Below are 13,849 nucleotides of genomic sequence, written 5' to 3'. Positions count from 1 at the left end.
CTTCACTCAGCATGTGAGATCCTGAGACTCGAAAAGTTCTGCTAGCTAATATTAGCATAAATCTATAGCTTAACAACCCTGGTGGTAGACTTGTATACAAGTTGAATCTTTCATCAACATTTTTCCTAACTATAGTCTTATTTGTAAAAATAGGCTATATTTGGCCCGTTTACATGGAGTCTATCAGCAGCAAATTGTTTACAAACCCCAACACAGTACCTTGTAGTGGTGTTTCTACACTTTCCAAATATGCCTCTGTTTTTCAACTTTCGTGCCCATCTTCATGTAAATGGCCATGTTAATTATATGCAAATGAGGAGAAAAATGCTTTGCTTTGCCCGGGAAACTAGAGCTGAGACTGAAGCCCATCAAGCTACGGCATACCCGCAAAGAACTAGTGCCTTCATTTTCATAGGAATAAAACAGCAATTTCTATGAAATTTTGCTCCAGAACTCAGCAAGGGTCCTATGAGTGGAAACTCCACTACAAACTAATGTGCTTAACTAAATCTACTTATGACACACTCCATCTAACCATAACAGAGATCCTGTTCCTGAAACCAAAGTACCAAAGCGTGGGTAAGATTTAAGCTAACACAAAGGCTTCAGCGAGAGTCGAACTCGCGACCCCTGATTTACGAGACCAGTGCTCTAACCTCTGAGCTATGAAGCCTTCCTAGACCTATGTGTATATCGATATGTCAGAGCAAAGCTTTGTTTTAGAGCTCTAGAAGCTCTTTGGTGGTGTTTGTATTGATGACGGTAAAATACTTCATGGTAAAAGCACATGGAAACAGTTGAAAAATCTTCCTTTAGCAATGAATTTGACATTGCCATAGAAGAAGATCAATTTGCTAGGTACATGAAGGCTTATTCTTACCCGACCAGAGTAATAATTATTGCGTAAGACTTGTAAAACCTGTAAAGATGGATATGAGAAATATTCTAATACATGTTAGAGCTGCTCCACATTATAAAGAGTTTCAACGGGAGGTTGAACATGCCTAAATTCCTATTTAGACAGGCAAACATCTGAATGTTATAGATACCAAACAGAGATGCATCTCCACTCAAAGCGAGAAATGCTCCATGAGGATTTCATTTTCAAAGGTACAGTATTTAACCACCGTGTCTAAATGTTTTCTGGGTCTATATTTGACATCTTAGACCAAGCTAGTAGGGTGATGGTCAGTCGGAAGGATCGACGTGATCTTTCACAAAAGTGCGAGCAGCAAAGGCTCCAGTGAGAATTGAACTCGCGACCCCTGGTTTACAAGACCAGTGCTCTAACCACTGAGCTATGAAGCCAAGACGAAAACTCCACTTCCTTTGGTTTACTTTTCCAAACCTTCTCCACAGTGAACTGGTGCATTACCAATTAGGTGCTCCGGCATGGGATAAGCATAAGTCAAAGACTCTATGAAATCTCAAGTGTAGAACTGATTGCGTGTTTATTGCTAGAGTGACAGAAGAAGGGAACAGGATACCAGTGGATTGGCAAGGAACATAACCCGACTACACGTCTTCATAAAACATCTTACGTTGTACATTACGCTATTCCACTTCACTCAGCATGTGAGATCCTGAGACTCGAAAAGTTCTGCTAGCTAATATTAGCATAAATCTATAGCTTAACAACCCTGGTGGTAGACTTGTATACAAGTTGAATCTTTCATCAACATTTTTCCTAACTATAGTCTTATTTGTAAAAATAGGCTATATTTGGCCCGTTTACATGGAGTCTATCAGCAGCAAATTGTTTACAAACCCCAACACAGTACCTTGTAGTGGTGTTTCTACACTTTCCAAATATGCCTCTGTTTTTCAACTTTGGTGCCCATCTTCATGTAAATGGCCATGTTAATTATATGCAAATGAGGAGAAAAATGCTTTGCTTTGCCCGGGAAACTAGAGCTGAGACTGAAGCCCATCAAGCTACGGCATACCCGCAAAGAACTAGTGCCTTCATTTTCATAGGAATAAAACAGCAATTTCTATGAAATTTTGCTCCAGAACTCAGCAAGGGTCCTATGAGTGGAAACTCCACTACAAACTAATGTGGTTAACTAAATTTACTTATGACACACTCCATCTAACCATAACAGAGATCCTGTTCCTGAAACCAAAGTACCAAAGCGTGGGTAAGATTTAAGCTAACACAAAGGCTTCAGCGAGAGTCGAACTCGCGACCCCTGGTTTACGAGACCAGTGCTCTAACCTCTGAACTATGAAGGCTTCCTAGACCTATGTGTATATCGATATGTCGGAGCAAAGCTTTGTTTTAGAGCTCTAGAAGCTCTTTGGTGGTGTTTGTATTGATGACGGTAAAATACTTCATGGTAAAAGCACATGGAGACAGTTGAAAAATCTTCCTTTAGCAATGAATTTGACATTGCCATAGAAGAAGATCAATTTGCTAGGTACATGAAGGCTTATTCTTACCCGACCAGTGTAATAATTATTGCGTAAGACTTGTAAAACCTGTAAAGATGGATATGAGAAATATTCTAATACATGTTAGAGCTGCTCCACATTATAAAGAGTTTCAACGGGAGGTTGAACATGCCTAAATTCCTATTTAGACAGATAAACATCTGAATGTTATAGATACCAAACAGAGATGCATCTCCACTCAAAGCGAGAAATGCTCCATGAGGATTTCATTTTTAAAGGTACAGTATTTAACCACCGTGTCTAAATGTTTTCTGGGTCTATATTTGACATCTTAGACCAAGCTAGTAGGGTGATGGTCAGTCGGAAAGATAGACGTGATCTTTCACAAAAGTGCGAGCAGCAAAGGCTCCAGCGAGAATTGAACTCGCGACCCCTGGTTTACAAGACCAGTGCTCTAACCACTGAGCTATGAAGCCAAGACAAAAACTCCCCTTCCTTTGGTTTACTTTTCCAAACCTCCTCCACAGTGAACTGGCGCATTACCAATTAGGTGCTCCGGCATGGGATAAGCATAAGTCAAAGACTCTATGAAATCTCAAGTGTAGAACTGATTGCGTGTTTATCGCTAGAGTGACAGAAGAAGGGAACAGGATACCAGTGGATTGGCAAGGAACATAACCCGACTACACGTCTTCATAAAACATCTTACGTTGTACATTACGCTATTACACTTCACTCAGCATGTGAGATCCTGAGACTCGAAAAGTTCTGCTAGCTAATATTAGCATAAATCTATAGCTTAACAACCCTGGTGGTAGACTTGTATACAAGTTAAATCTTTCATCAACATTTTTCCTAACTATAGTCTTATTTGTAAAAATAGGCTATATTTGGCCCGTTTACATGGAGTCTATCAGCAGCAAATTGTTTACAAACCCCAACACAGTACCTTGTAGTGGTGTTTCTACACTTTCCAAATATGCCTCTGTTTTTCAACTTTGGTGCCCATCTTCATGTAAATGGCCATGTTAATTATATGCAAATGAGGAGAAAAATGCTTTGCTTTGCTCGGGAAACTAGAGCTGAGACTGAAGCCCACCAAGCTACGGCATACCCGCAAAGAACTAGTGCCTTCATTTTCATAGGAATAAAACAGCAATTTCTATGAAATTTTGCTCCAGAACTCAGCAAGGGTCCTATGAGTGGAAACTCCACTACAAACTAATGTGGTTAACTAAATTTACTTATGACACACTCCATCTAACCATAACAGAGATCCTGTTCCTGAAACCAAAGTACCAAAGCGTGGGTAAGATTTAAGCTAACACAAAGGCTTCAGCGAGAGTCGAACTCGCGACCCCTGGTTTACGAGACCAGTGCTCTAACCTCTGAGTTATGAAGCCTTCCTAGACCTATGTGTATATCGATATGTCGGAGCAAAGCTTTGTTTTAGAGCTCTAGAAGCTCTTTGGTGGTGTTTGTATTGATGACGGTAAAATACTTCATGGTAAAAGCACATGGAAACAGTTGAAAAATCTTCCTTTAGCAATGAATTTGACATTGCCATAGAAGAAGATCAATTTGCTAGGTACATAAAGGCTTATTCTTACCCGACCAGAGTAATAATTATTGCGTAAGACTTGTAAAACCTGTAAAGATGGATATGAGAAATATTCTAATACATGTTAGAGCTGCTCCACATTATAAAGAGTTTCAACGGGAGGTTGAACATGCCTAAGTTCCTATTTAGACAGGCAAACATCTGAATGTTATAGATACCAAACAGAGATGCATCTCCACTCAAAGCGAGAAATGCTCCATGAGGATTTCATTTTCAAAGGTACAGTATTTAACCACCGTGTCTAAATGTTTTCTGGGTCTATATTTGACATCTTAGACCAAGCTAGTAGGGTGATGGTCAGTCGGAAGGATCGACGTGATCTTTCACAAAAGTGCGAGCAGCAAAGGCTCCAGCGAGAATTGAACTCGCTACCCTTGGTTTACAAGACCAGTGCTCTAACCACTGAGCTATGAAGCCAAGACAAAAAACTCCTCTTCCTTTGGTTTACTTTTCCAAACCTCCTCCACAGTGAACTGGTGCATTACCAATTAGGTGCTGCGGCATGGGATAAGCATAAGTCAAAGACTCTATGAAATCTCAAGTGTAGAACTGATTGCGTGTTTATCGCTAGAGTGACAGAAGAAGGGAACAGGATACCAGTGGATTGGCAAGGAACATAACCCGACTACACGTCTTCATAAAACATCTTACGTTGTACATTACGCTATTCCACTTCACTCAGCATGTGAGATCCTGAGACTCGAAAGTTCTGCTAGCTAATATTAGCATAAATCTATAGCTTAACAACCCTGGTGGTAGACTTGTATACAAGTTGAATCTTTCATCAACATTTTTCCTAACTATAGTCTTATTTGTAAAAATAGGCTATATTTGGCCCGTTTACATGGAGTCTATCAGCAGCAAATTGTTTACAAACCCCAACACAGTACCTTGTAGTGGTGTTTCTACACTTTCCAAATATGCCTCTGTTTTTTAACTTTGGTGCCCATCTTCATGTAAATGGCCATGTTAATTATATGCAAATGAGGAGAAAAATGCTTTGCTTTGCCCGGGAAACTAGAGCTGAGACTGAACCCATCAAGCTACGGCATGCCCGCAAAGAACTAGTGCCTTCATTTTCATAGGAATAAAACAGCAATTTCTATGAAATTTTGCTCCAGAACTCAGCAAGGGTCCTATGAGTGGAAACTCCACTACAAACTAATGTGGTTAACTACATTTACTTATGACACACTCCATCTAACCATAACAGAGATCCTGTTCCTGAAACCAAAGTAACAAAGCGTGGGTAAGATTTAAGCTAACACTAAGGATTCAGCGAGAATTGAACTCGCGACCCCTGGTTTACGAGACCAGTGCTCTAACCTCTGAGCTATGAAGCCTTCCTAGACCTATGTGTATATCGATATGTCGGAGCAAAGCTTTGTTTTAGAGCTCTAGAAGCTCTTTGGTGGTGTTTGTATTGATGACGGTAAAATACTTCATGATAAAAGCACATGGAAACAGTTGAAAACTCTTCCTTTAGCAATGAATTTGACATTGCCATAGAAGAAGATCAATTTGCTAGGTACACGAAGGCTTATTCTTACCCGACCAGAGTAATAATTATTGCGTAAGACTTGTAAAACCTGTAAAGATGGATATGAGAAATATTCTAATACATCTTAGAGCTGCTCCACATTATAAAGAGTTTCAACGGGAGGTTGAACATGCCTAATTTCCTATTTAGACAGGCAAACATCTGAATGTTATAGATACCAAACAGAGATGCATCTCCACTCAAAGCGAGAAATGCTCCATGAGGATTTCATTTTCAAAGGTACAGTATTGAACCACCGTGTCTAAATGTTTTCTGGGTCTATATTTGACATCTTAGACCAAGCTAGTAGGGTGATGGTCAGTCGGAAGGATCGACGTGATCTTTCACAAAAGTGCGAGCAGCAAAGGCTCCAGCGAGAATTGAACTCGTGACCCCTGGTTTACAAGACCAGTGCTCTAACCACTGAGCTATGAAGCCAAGACAAAAATTCCTCTTCCTTTGGTTTACTTTTCCAAACCTCCTCCACAGTGAACTGGTGCATTACCAATTAGGTGCTCCGGCATGGGATAAGCATAAGTCAAAGACTCTATGAAATTTCAAGTGTAGAACTGATTGCGTGTTTATCGCTAGAGTGACAGAAGAAGGGAACAGGATACCAGTGGATTGGCAAGGAACATAACCCGACTACACGTCTTCATAAAATATCTTACGTTGTACATTACGCTATTCCACTTCACTCGGCATGTGAGATCCTGAGACTCGAAAAGTTCTGCTAGCTAATATTAGCATAAATCTATAGCTTAACAACCCTGGTGGTAGACTTGTATACAAGTTGAATCTTTCATCAACATTTTTCCTAACTATAGTCTTATTTGTAAAAATAGGCTATATTTGGCCCGTTTACATGGAGTCTATCAGCAGCAAATTGTTTACAAACCCCAACACAGTACCTTGTAGTGGTGTTTCTACACTTTCCAAATATGCCTCTGTTTTTCAACTTTGGTGCCCATCTTCATGTAAATGGCCATGTTAATTATATGCAAATGAGGAGAAAAATGCTTTGCTTTGCCCGGGAAACTAGAGCTGAGACTGAAGCCCATCAAGCTACGGCATACCCGCAAAGAACTAGTGCCTTCATTTTCATAGGAATAAAACAGCAATTTCTATGAAATTTTGCTCCAGAACTCAGCAAGGGTCCTATGAGTGGAAACTCCACTACAAACTAATGTGCTTAACTAAATTTACTTATGACACACTCCATCTAACCATAACAGAGATCCTGTTCCTGAAACCAAAGTACCAAAGCGTGGGTAAGATTTAAGCTAACACAAAGGCTTCAGCGAGAGTCGAACTCGCGACCCCTGGTTTACGAGACCAGTGCTCTAACCTCTGAGCTATGAAGCCTTCCTAGACCTATGTGTCTATCGATATGTCGGAGCAAAGCTTTGTTTTAGAGCTCTAGAAGCTCTTTGGTGGTGTTTGTATTGATGACGGTAAAATACTTCATGGTAAAAGCACATGGAAACAGTTGAAAAATTTTCCTTTAGCAATGAATTTGACATTGCCATAGAAGAAGATCAATTTGCTAGGTACATGAAGGCTTATTCTTACCCGACCAGAGTAATAATTATTGCGTAAGACTTGTAAAACCTGTAAAGATGGATATGAGAAATATTCTAATACATGTTAGAGCTGCTCCACATTATAAAGAGTTTCAACGAGAGGTTGAACATGCCTAAATTCCTATTTAGACAGGCAAACATCTGAATGTTATAGATACCAAACAGAGATGCATCTCCACTCAAAGCGAGAAATGCTCCATGAGGATTTCATTTTCAAAGGTACAGTATTTAACCACCGTGTCTAAATGTTTTCTGGGTCTATATTTGACATCTTAGACCAAGCTAGTAGGGTGATGGTCAGTCGGAAGGATCGACGTGATCTTTCACAAAAGTGCGAGCAGCAAAGGCTCCAGCGAGAATTGAACTCGCGACCCCTGGTTTTCAAGACCAGTGCTCTAACCACTGAGCTATGAAGCCAAGACAAAAACTCCTCTTCCTTTGGTTTACTTTTCCAAATCTTCTCCACAGTGAACTGGTGCATTACCAATTAGGTGCTCCGGCATGGGATAAGCATAAGTCAAAGACTCTATGAAATCTCAAGTGTAGAACTGATTGCGTGTTTATCGCTAGAGTGACAGAAGAAGGGAACAGGATACCAGTGGATTGGCAAGGAACATAACCCGACTACACGTCTTCATAAAACATCTTACGTTGTACATTACGCTATTCCACTTCACTCAGCATGTGAGATCCTGAGACTCGAAAAGTTCTGCTAGCTAATATTAGCATAAATCTATAGCTTAACAACCCTGGTGGTAGACTTGTATACAAGTTGAATCTTTCATCAACATTTTTCCTAACTATAGTTTTATTTGTAAAAATAGGCTATATTTGGCCCGTTTACATGGAGTCTATCAGCAGCAAATTGTTTACAAACCCCAACACAGTACCTTGTAGTGGTGTTTCTACACTTTCCAAATATGCCTCTGTTTTTCAACTTTGGTGCCCATCTTCATGTAAATGGCCATGTTAATTATATGCAAATGAGGAGAAAAATGCTTTGCTTTGCCCGGGAAACTAGAGCTGAGACTGAAGCCCATCAAGCTACGGCATACCCGTAAAGAACTAGTGCCTTCATTTTCATAGGAATAAAACAGCAATTTCTATGAAATTTTGCTCCAGAACTCAGCAAGGGTCCTATGAGTGGAAACTCCACTACAAACAAATGTGCTTAACTAAATTTACTTATGACACACTCCATCTAACCATAACAGAGATCCTGTTCCTGAAACCAAAGTACCAAAGCGTGGGTAAGATTTAAGCTAACACAAAGGATTCAGCGAGAGTCGAACTCGCGACCCCTGGTTTACGAGACCAGTGCTCTAACCTCTGAGCTATGAAGCCTTCCTAGACCTATGTGTATATCGATATGTCGGAGCAAAGCTTTGTTTTAGAGCTCTAGAAGCTCTTTGGTGGTGTTTGTATTGATGACGGTAAAATACTTCATGGTAAAAGCACATGGAAACAGTTGAAAAATCTTCCTTTAGCAATGAATTTGACATTGCCATAGAAGAAGATCAATTTGCTAGGTACATGAAGGCTTATTCTTACCCGACCAGAGTAATAATTATTGCGTAAGACTTGTAAAACCTGTAAAGATGGATATGAGAAATATTCTAATACATGTTAGAGCTGCTCCACATTATAAAGAGTTTCAACGGGAGGTTGAACATGCCTAAATTCCTATTTAGACAGGCAAACATCTGAATGTTATAGATACCAAACAGAGATGCATCTCCACTCAAAGCGAGAAATGCTCCATGAGGATTTCATTTTCAAAGATACAGTATTTAACCACCGTGTCTAAATGTTTTCTGGGTCTATATTTGACATCTTAGACCAAGCTAGTAGGGTGATGGTCAGTCGGAAGGATCGACGTGATCTTTCACAAAAGTGCGAGCAGCAAAGGCTCCAGCGAGAATTGAACTCGGGACCCCTGGTTTACAAGACCAGTGCTCTAACCACTGAGCTATGAAGCCAAGACAAAAAACTTGACTTCCTTTGGTTTACTTTTCCAAACCTCCTCCACAGTGAACTGGTGCATTACCAATTAGGTGCTCCGGCATGGGATAAGCATAAGTCAAAGACTCTATGAAATCTCAAGTGTAGAACTGATTGCGTGTTTATCGCTAGAGTGACAGAAGAAGGGAACAGGATACCAGTGGATTGGCAAGGAACATAACCCGACTACACGTCTTCATAAAACATCTTACGTTGTACATTACGCTATTCCACTTCACTCGGCATGTGAGATCCTGAGACTCGAAAAGTTCTGCTAGCTAATATTAGCATAAATCTATAGCTTAACAACCCTGGTGGTAGACTTGTATACAAGTTAAATCTTTCATCAACATTTTTCCTAACTATAGTCTTATTTGTAAAAATAGGCTATATTTGGCCCGTTTACATGGAGTCTATCAGCAGCAAATTGTTTACAAACCCCAACACAGTACCTTGTAGTGCTGTTTCTACACTTTCCAAATATGCCTCTGTTTTTCAACTTTGGTGCCCATCTTCATGTAAATGGCCATGTTAATTATATGCAAATGAGGAGAAAAATGCTTTGCTTTGCCCGGGAAACTAGAGCTGAGACTGAAGCCCATCAAGCTACGGCATACCTGCAAAGAACTAGTGCCTTCATTTTCATAGGAATAAAACAGCAATTTCTATGAAATTTTGCTCCAGAACTCAGCAAGGGTCCTATGAGTGGAAACTCCACTACAAACTAATGTGGTTAACTACATTTACTTATGACACACTCCATCTAACCATAACAGAGATCCTGTTCCTGAAACCAAAGTACCAAAGCGTGGGTAAGATTTAAGATAATACAAAGGCTTCAGCGAGAGTCGAACTCGCGACCCCTGGTTTACAAGACCAGTGCTCTAACCTTTGAGCTATTAAGCCTTCCTAGACCTATGTGTATATCGATATGTCGGAGCAAAGCTTTGTTTTAGAGCTCTAGAAGCTCTTTGGTGGTGTTTGTATTGATGACGGTAAAATACTTCATGGTAAAAGCACATGGAAACAGTTGAAAAATCTTCCTTTAGCAATGAATTTGACATTGCCATAGAAGAAGATCAATTTGCTAGGTACATGAAGGCTTATTCTTACCCGACCAGAGTAATAATTATTGCGTAAGACTTGCAAAACCTGTAAAGATGGATATGAGAAATATTCTAATACATGTTAGAGCTTCTCCACATTATAAAGAGTTTCAACGGGAGGTTGAACATGTCTAAATTCCTATTTAGACAGGCAAACATCTGAATGTTATAGATACCAAACAGAGATGCATCTCCACTCAAAGCGAGAAATGCTCCATGAGGATTTCATTTTCAAAGGTACAGTATTTAACCACCGTGTCTAAATGTTTTCTGGGTCTATATTTGACATCTTAGACCAAGCTAGTAGGGTGATGGTCAGTCGGAAGGATCGACGTGATCTTTCACAAAAGTGCGAGCAGCAAAGGCTCCAGCGAGAATTGAACTCGCGACCCCTGGTTTACAAGACCAGTGCTCTAACCACTGAGCTATGAAGCCAAGACAAAAACTCCCCTTCCTTTGGTTTACTTTTCCAAACCTCCTCCACAGTGAACTGGTGCATTACCAATTAGGTGCTCCGGCATGGGATAAGGATAAGTCAAAGACTCTATGAAATCTCAAGTGTAGAACTGATTGCGTGTTTATCGCTAGAGTGACAGAAGAAGGGAACAGGATACCAGTGGATTGGCAAGGAACATAACCCGACTACACGTCTTCATAAAACATCTTACGTTGTACATTACGCTATTCCACTTCACTCAGCATGTGAGATCCTGAGACTCGAAAAGTTCTGCTAGCTAATATTAGCATAAATCTATAGCTTAACAACCCTGGTGGTAGACTTGTATACAAGTTGAATCTTTCATCAACATTTTTCCTAACAATAGTCTTATTTGTAAAAATAGGCTATATTTGGCCCGTTTACATGGAGTCTATCAGCAGCAAATTGTTTACAAACCCCAACACAGTACCTTGTAGTGGTGTTTCTACACTTTCCAAATATGCCTCTGTTTTTCAACTTTGGTGCCCATTTTCATGTAAATTGCCATGTTAATTATATGCAAATGAGGAGAAAAATGCTTTGCTTTGCCCGGGAAACTAGAGCTGAGACTGAAGCCCATCAAGCTACGGCATACCCGCAAAGAACTAGTGCCTTCATTTTCATAGGAATAAAACAGCAATTTCTATGAAATTTTGCTCCAGAACTCAGCAAGGGTCCTATGAGTGGAAACTCCACTACAAACTAATGTGCTTAACTAAATTTACTTATGACACACTCCATCTAACCATAACAGAGATCCTATTCCTGAAACCAAAGTAACAAAGCGTGGGTAAGATTTAAGCTAACACAAAGGCTTCAGCGAGAGTCGAACTCGCGACCCCTGGTTTACGAGACCAGTGCTCTAACCTCTGAGCTATGAAGCCTTCCTAGACCTATGTGTATATCGATATGTCAGAGCAAAGCTTTGTTTTAGAGCTCTAGAAGCTCTTTGGTGGTGTTTGTATTGATGACGGTAAAATACTTCATGGTAAAAGCACATGGAAACAGTTGAAAAATCTTCCTTTAGCAATGAATTTGACATTGCCATAGAAGAAGATCAATTTGCTAGGTACATGAAGGCTTATTCTTACCCGACCAGAGTAATAATTATTGCGTAAGACTTGTAAAACCTGTAAAGATGGATATGAGAAATATTCTAATACATGTTAGAGCTGCTCCACATTATAAAGAGTTTCAACGGGAGGTTGAACATGCCTAAATTCCTATTTAGACAGGCAAACATCTGAATGTTATAGATACCAAACAGAGATGCATCTCCACTCAAAGCGAGAAATGCTCCATGAGGATTTCATTTTCAAAGGTACAGTATTTAACCACCGTGTCTAAATGTTTTCTGGGTCTATATTTGACATCTTAGACCAAGCTAGTAGGGTGATGGTCAGTCGGAAGGATCGACGTGATCTTTCACAAAAGTGCGAGCAGCAAAGGCTCCAGCGAGAATTAAACTCACGATCCCTGGTTTACAAGACCAGTGCTCTAACCACTGAGCTATGAAGCCAAGACAAAAACTCCCCTTCCTTTGATTTACTTTTCCAAACCTCCTCCACAGTGAACTGGTGCATTACCAATTAGGTGCTCCGGCATGGGATAAGCATAAGTCAAAGACTCTATGAAATCTCAAGTGTAGAACTGATTGCGTGTTTATCGCTAGAGTGACAGAAGAAGGGAACAGGATACCAGTGGATTGGCAAGGAACATAACCCGACTACACGTCTTCATAAAACATCTTACGTTGTACATTACGCTATTCCACTTCACTCAGCATGTGAGATCCTGAGACTCGAAAAGTTCTGCTAGCTAATATTAGCATAAATCTATAGCTTAACAACCCTGGTGGTAGACTTGTATACAAGTTGAATCTTTCATCAACATTTTTCCTAACTATAGTCTTATTTGTAAAAATAGGCTATATTTGGCCCGTTTACATGGAGTCTATCAGCAGCAAATTGTTTACAAACCCCAACACAGTACCTTGTAGTGGTGTTTCTACACTTTCCAAATATGCCTCTGTTTTTCAACTTTGGTGCCCATCTTCATGTAAATGGCCATGTTAATTATATGCAAATGAGGAGAAAAATGCTTTGCTTTGCCCGGGAAACTAGAGCTGAGACTGAAGCCCATCAAGCTACGGCATACCCGCAAAGAACTAGTGCCTTCATTTTCATAGGAATAAAACAGCAATTTCTATGAAATTTTGCTCCAGAACTCAGCAAGGGTCCTATGAGTGGAAACTCCACTACAAACTAATGTGGTTAACTACATTTACTTATGACACACTCCATCTAACCATAACAGAGATCCTGTTCCTGAAACCAAAGTAACAAAGCGTGGGTAAGATTTAAGCTAACACAAAGGCTTCAGCGAGAGTCGAACTCGCGACCCCTGGTTTACGAGACCAGTGCTCTAACCTCTGAGCTATGAAGCCTTCCTAGACCTATGTGTACATCGATATGTCGGAGCAAAGCTTTGTTTTAGAGCTCTAGAAGCTCTTTGGTGGTGTTTGTATTGATGACGGTAAAATACTTCATGGTAAAAGCACATGGAAACAGTTGAAAAATCTTCCTTTAGCAATGAATTTGACATTGCCATAGAAGAAGATCAATTTGCTAGGTACATGAAGGCTTATTCTTACCCGACCAGAGTAATAATTATTGCGTAAGACTTGTAAAACCTGTAAAGATGGATATGAGAAATATTCTAATACATGTTAGAGCTGCTCCACATTATAAAGAGTTTCAACGGGAGGTTGAACATGCCTAAATTCCTATTTAGACAGGCAAACATCTGAATGTTATAGATACCAGAGATGCATCTCCACTCAAAGCGAGAAATGCTCCATGAGGATTTCATTTTCAAAGGTACAGTATTTAACCACCGTGTCTAAATGTTTTCTGGGTCTATATTTGACATCTTAGACCAAGCTAGTAGGGTAATGGTCAGTCGAAAGGATCGACGTGATCTTTCACAAAAGTGCAAGCAGCAAAGGCTCCAGCGAGAATTGAACTCGCGACCCCTGGTTTACAAGACCAGTGCTCTAACCACTGAGCTATGAAGCCAAGACAAAAACTCCCCTTCCTTTGGTTTACTTTTCCAAACCTCCTCCAC

The 13,849-nt window shown here is 40.1% G+C and overlaps 1 protein-coding gene and 18 non-coding genes across 19 annotated transcripts in view; all 19 read right to left on the bottom strand.

Moving 5' to 3' along the window:
• The window catches only part of APBA1 (amyloid beta precursor protein binding family A member 1), a 567,069-nt gene that overhangs the window by 262,987 nt on the left and 290,233 nt on the right, over window positions 1–13,849 (bottom strand). The window lies entirely within an intron of this gene.
• On the bottom strand, window positions 601–673 carry TRNAT-CGU (transfer RNA threonine (anticodon CGU)). Its single transcript has one exon. It is a non-coding gene; the product is annotated as a tRNA-Thr (tRNA).
• TRNAT-UGU (transfer RNA threonine (anticodon UGU)) lies at window positions 1,236–1,308 on the bottom strand. The gene has a single exon. It is a non-coding gene; the product is annotated as a tRNA-Thr (tRNA).
• Window positions 2,163–2,235, bottom strand: TRNAT-CGU (transfer RNA threonine (anticodon CGU)). Its single transcript has one exon. It is a non-coding gene; the product is annotated as a tRNA-Thr (tRNA).
• TRNAT-UGU (transfer RNA threonine (anticodon UGU)) lies at window positions 2,798–2,870 on the bottom strand. The gene has a single exon. It is a non-coding gene; the product is annotated as a tRNA-Thr (tRNA).
• Window positions 3,725–3,797, bottom strand: TRNAT-CGU (transfer RNA threonine (anticodon CGU)). Its single transcript has one exon. It is a non-coding gene; the product is annotated as a tRNA-Thr (tRNA).
• Window positions 4,360–4,432, bottom strand: TRNAT-UGU (transfer RNA threonine (anticodon UGU)). Its single transcript has one exon. It is a non-coding gene; the product is annotated as a tRNA-Thr (tRNA).
• Window positions 5,286–5,358, bottom strand: TRNAT-CGU (transfer RNA threonine (anticodon CGU)). Its single transcript has one exon. It is a non-coding gene; the product is annotated as a tRNA-Thr (tRNA).
• Window positions 5,921–5,993, bottom strand: TRNAT-UGU (transfer RNA threonine (anticodon UGU)). Its single transcript has one exon. It is a non-coding gene; the product is annotated as a tRNA-Thr (tRNA).
• TRNAT-CGU (transfer RNA threonine (anticodon CGU)) lies at window positions 6,848–6,920 on the bottom strand. The gene has a single exon. It is a non-coding gene; the product is annotated as a tRNA-Thr (tRNA).
• Window positions 7,483–7,555, bottom strand: TRNAS-UGA (transfer RNA serine (anticodon UGA)). The gene has a single exon. It is a non-coding gene; the product is annotated as a tRNA-Ser (tRNA).
• TRNAT-CGU (transfer RNA threonine (anticodon CGU)) lies at window positions 8,410–8,482 on the bottom strand. Its single transcript has one exon. It is a non-coding gene; the product is annotated as a tRNA-Thr (tRNA).
• Window positions 9,045–9,117, bottom strand: TRNAT-UGU (transfer RNA threonine (anticodon UGU)). The gene has a single exon. It is a non-coding gene; the product is annotated as a tRNA-Thr (tRNA).
• On the bottom strand, window positions 9,973–10,045 carry TRNAT-UGU (transfer RNA threonine (anticodon UGU)). The gene has a single exon. It is a non-coding gene; the product is annotated as a tRNA-Thr (tRNA).
• On the bottom strand, window positions 10,608–10,680 carry TRNAT-UGU (transfer RNA threonine (anticodon UGU)). Its single transcript has one exon. It is a non-coding gene; the product is annotated as a tRNA-Thr (tRNA).
• TRNAT-CGU (transfer RNA threonine (anticodon CGU)) lies at window positions 11,535–11,607 on the bottom strand. Its single transcript has one exon. It is a non-coding gene; the product is annotated as a tRNA-Thr (tRNA).
• On the bottom strand, window positions 12,170–12,242 carry TRNAT-UGU (transfer RNA threonine (anticodon UGU)). Its single transcript has one exon. It is a non-coding gene; the product is annotated as a tRNA-Thr (tRNA).
• TRNAT-CGU (transfer RNA threonine (anticodon CGU)) lies at window positions 13,097–13,169 on the bottom strand. The gene has a single exon. It is a non-coding gene; the product is annotated as a tRNA-Thr (tRNA).
• TRNAT-UGU (transfer RNA threonine (anticodon UGU)) lies at window positions 13,728–13,800 on the bottom strand. The gene has a single exon. It is a non-coding gene; the product is annotated as a tRNA-Thr (tRNA).

The sequence above is a fragment of the Leptodactylus fuscus genome, chromosome 1, assembly GCF_031893055.1.
Source record: "Leptodactylus fuscus isolate aLepFus1 chromosome 1, aLepFus1.hap2, whole genome shotgun sequence".
Taxonomy (NCBI): Eukaryota; Metazoa; Chordata; class Amphibia; order Anura; family Leptodactylidae; genus Leptodactylus; species Leptodactylus fuscus.
The sequence above is the reverse complement of the archived record's forward strand: the minus strand, read 5'-3'. Positions and strand labels throughout refer to the sequence as shown.